Genomic DNA, 3,511 nt, shown 5'->3' on the forward strand with positions numbered 1-3,511 from the left:
GTGGGTTAAGGATCCGGCGTTGCCATGAGCTGTGGTGTAGGTCGCAGACACGGCTCAGATCCTGCATTACTGTGGCTCTGGTGTAGGCCAGTGGCTATAGCTCCAATTGGACCCCTAGCCTGGGAACCTCCATATGCTGAGGGAGTGGCCCAAGAAATAGCAAAAAAAAAAACAAAAAACAAAAAACAAAAAAAAAGAAGTACCCATTATGCACCAATGCCATGATACTTCCCATCAAGGCTAAATAAGGACAAAAATCCCTCCTCCCCTTGGAAAGGTGGATCTTTAATCCATTTTGAGTTTATTTTTGTGTATGCTGTTAGAGAGTGTTCTAATTTCATTCTTTTGCATGCAGCTATCCAGTTTTCCCAGCACACCTTATTGAAGAGACTGTCTTTTCTCCATTGTATATTCTTGCCTCCTTTGTCATAGAATAGTTGACCATAGGTGCTTGGGTTTATTTCTGGGCTTTCTATCCTGTTCCATTGATCTATATTTCTGTTTTTGAGCCAATGCCATACTGTTTTTAATGACTGTAGCTTTGTAGTATAGTGAGACATCAAGAAGGCTGATTCCTCCAGCTCCATTTTTCTTTCTCAGGATTCCTTTGGCTGTTCAGGGTCTTTTATGTTTCTAAACAAATTTTAAAATATTTGTTCTAGTTCTGTGAAAAATGTCTTTGGTAATTTGATAGGGATTGCATTGCATCTGTAAATTGCCTTGGGTAGTATTTTCATTTTGACAATATTGATTCTTCCACTCCAAGAACACTGTATATCTTTCCATCTGTTTGTATCATCTCACTTCCTTTAGTCAGTGTCATAGTTTTTAGACTACAGGTTTTCACCTCTTTAGGTAGGCTTGTTCTTAGATATTTTATTCTTTTTGATGTGATGGTAAATGGGATTGTTTCCTTAATTTCTCTTTCTGAGGATTTATTGTTACTGTATAGAAATGCAATATATTTCTGTATATTAATATTTTATCCTGTAATTTTACCAAATTCATTGATGAGCTCTAGTAGTTTTCTGGTACAGACTTCTGTATTTTTGAAACTCTCCCCAAGTGATCCTGATGTGCAGGTAGAGAATCACTGCTCTAGTCGAACCAAACTCTAGATGTGCGCATTTCTGCTTTCGCCCCTTTGTAATTCCCCCCACCATTTACTCTTATTGAAATCCTTACCCATTCTTCAAAGTGTAGCTAAAATCCCACCCCCTCTGTGAATTGCTTCCTAGGATATCATAGCCTAATGTTAGCCTTTCTCTAAATTCATACTCCAATCTGTTCTTACATAATCTATTGTTACAACTAATCAATTATCATTTATTTAGCTCTTAGTAATTCACAAAGTTCTTCCATAAATCCTCTAATCTTTTTTATTCACTGTATACTGGACCAGGCTTTATTTCTCCAAGTTATAGATGAAGAACCTCTAGCTCAGCAAGTATATGTGAGTTTGTTCCCCAAGCTCAAAAAAAAAGGACAAAGTTGCAACCTGAGCAAGGGGGCTTGTTGGAAATATTTATAACAGAAACAGAATGAAATCTCCTTTTATCATTAGAGCACACAAACATTGCCTAGGGATCCTGTCAAAATGCACTCCCTGGAGCTCAGCTTCAGAGATTCTAGTTCATCTAGCTGCACAGACCTAGGAAACTGGATTTCCATCAGGCACTACAAGGTAATTCTTATGCAAGTGATAGGGGCCTGCATCTTGAGAAAAACTGCTCTTGGTGATTATGCACCATATGGACATTGTAAGAAAACCTCCAAAAGGCCATTTTTTTTCCATGTAACATGATCTTAAGAGTTAATGGAAAAACTATTATAGGGGGTCCGTTATAGATCACAGCCCTTGTGCCCAAGAGCATTTTCTCTGTAATTCTGAAAGTTGCTTCTTAAAAACCACGTATTCTGTTTTCCAGACACACAGAGAGGGGGCTGACTAGATGTCTGCTTGGTGGTCATTGCAAACCTCCTCTGTCTGTCTTGTGACAGGAGTGCTTGCTTCGTATTTCCTCTCTGGGAAGCATATGGGTCATTTGCAGCATTTCTTATTTCAGAAGGGCTTTGGGGAATTCATTTGGCCTGCAGTTTTCAACAAAATTTCTCTCATAAGAGACTCTTCACTGGTATTTTGTTCAACTGCCTAAGGCAATGTTTAAGGTCACCTGGAAAAAAACCTCTGCCTAGATTAGAAACTGGGCTAATTGCTCCTATGGGAAAAGTTTCCAATATTTTAAATGATACCATTTCACAACAACCTTGACATTCTGATGAAGATGTCCTTTTAGTATCACCCAAAATAAAAATTGTTATTTGGCCACTTGTATGAATTTCCTCTGCAGGCCAAATATCTTGACAATATCCTGGCTTATTTGTGAACTTTGTGTGGTCCAAGAAGATTCCTTGGGACTATTGATATTTTTAAGCAGGATATTTATAAAATTTATTCTCTAACTGTCGGCACAAAGAGTTTTCATTCCCAAAAGGAATCTTCCCTCACCTATGCAGCATTATGAAGAGAAAGGACACAGACGAGCCCTTGTGTCCAGTTTAAACTGAATTTTATTTCATTTATTTATTTATTTATTTAGTCTTTTTAGGGCCGCACCTGCAGGACATGGAGGTTCCCAGGCTAGGTGTCTAATCGGAGCTGTAGCTGCTAGCCTACCGCCTTCACCAGAGCCACAGCAACATCAGATCCAAGCAGTGTCTGCAACCTACACCACAGCTCACAGCAACACCAGATCCCTAACCCATTGATTGAGGCCAGGGATTGAACCCGCAACCTCACGGTTCCTAGTCAGATTTGCTTCCGCTGTGCCACGATGGGAACTCCATAAGCTGAATTTTAAAATAGAGGTTCTCTTTGGAGTTCCTGTTGTGGCTCAGCAGGTGAAGAACCCGACTAGTATTCATGAGGATGTGGGTTCAGTTCTTGGCCTTGCTCAGTGGGTTAAGGATCCAGCATTGTCATGAGCTGCGGTTTATGTCACAGACTCGGCTCAGATCTGGTGTTGCTGTGGCTGTGGCACAGGCTTGTAAGCTGCAGCTCTGATTAGACCCCTAGCCCAGGAACTTCCATATGCCTAAAAAGAAAAAAAAATGGTGTTGGGTAAATTGAGTAGCCACCTGGAAGAAATGAATAAATTTGAACCTTACATTACACTATGCACTAAGATAAACTCCAAATTGATCAAATATTTAAATACAAAAATAAAGCCAAAATATTACTAAAATTTAAATATGGGATGTAATAGAAGAGAAGGAATTAGTATATTTCCTTAATATCTTGATGTGGGAAAGATCTTTCTAAGTTTGATTCAAAATCCAAAACTATTAAAGAAAGGTAGACATCAAAGCCCCATGTACGGCCAATTACACCATAAGCAAAGTGAGAAGACAAGTAAAAATCTGAACAAAATATTTGTAACTCATCTCACATAAGGCTAATTTCTGAAAATCAACAGAGAAAAACTTAATAGTAAAATGGTCAAAAGACATG

Source organism: Phacochoerus africanus, chromosome 11, assembly GCF_016906955.1.
Source record: "Phacochoerus africanus isolate WHEZ1 chromosome 11, ROS_Pafr_v1, whole genome shotgun sequence".
NCBI classification, from domain to species: domain Eukaryota; kingdom Metazoa; phylum Chordata; class Mammalia; order Artiodactyla; family Suidae; genus Phacochoerus; species Phacochoerus africanus.